Source organism: Terrapene carolina, unplaced genomic scaffold (assembly GCF_002925995.2).
Source record: "Terrapene carolina triunguis isolate 2854851 unplaced genomic scaffold, T_m_triunguis-2.0 Scaffold629, whole genome shotgun sequence".
Classification (NCBI taxonomy): domain Eukaryota; kingdom Metazoa; phylum Chordata; order Testudines; family Emydidae; genus Terrapene; species Terrapene triunguis.
The window spans coordinates 13,748,121-13,748,907 of record NW_020664980.1 but is presented as its reverse complement, the minus strand read 5'-3'; positions in this window follow the sequence as shown (position 1 = coordinate 13,748,907).

Here is a 787-nt window from a genome sequence, read left to right as displayed (position 1 = left end):
TGTCTGGATAACAGAGGAGTTTGGAAAATCCTAGCTGGAGTCATGGCTCTGGGAGAGCACTAGTTGGAACCGGAACTCTTTTATTTAAATCTTTAGGACTCGTCTTTATCCCTCCTGGCTCTAGTTAAGGCCAGAACCGGCCTCAGCAAAATCTGCCTTTTTGCCAGAAAAGAAGGATGAAAACTCCCAAAGATCGCTGTAGCAGTCAGAGAAAGAGACTCATTCTCACCCTCCAGGGATGGTATAACGTGATAGTCATATTGCACAGTAATCAGTAAGAACAAGACTAGTTAATCAGTAAGTGTCCCTTTGTACTGATAGGGCAAATACTGTACTGTATACTCCCTGGGGCTCTGCTCTGGGCAGGCCACTACACAGAGAAGGAAAAGGGGGAAATGAGTGGGACTGGGATATGAGTTACGTGCAAAGACACCCAGGCTCAGCACATAGAAAGGGGCAAGGAAAAAGCCTCCCCAAGGTGTCTAGGTTCCTGCTGATATGGAGCAGACCTTTACCCACCAGCTGTTTCACACTGGATCTTGAGGGACAAGGGGGGTGAGGCGATATCTTTTATTGGAAGTTGGTCCAATATAAGATGTTACCTCACCCACCTTGTCTTTCTAATATCCTGGGACCGACACGCCTACACCATCACTGCAAACAACATTGGGTCTTGAGTCGTTTGCAAATGAAAGGCCAGGTGCTGGTGGACACCAGCACAAGGGCAGATCCTGCAGCATTTCTTTGGAGGGAAGGACGGCTGGCAGGCAAAACCAACTGGAAAAGA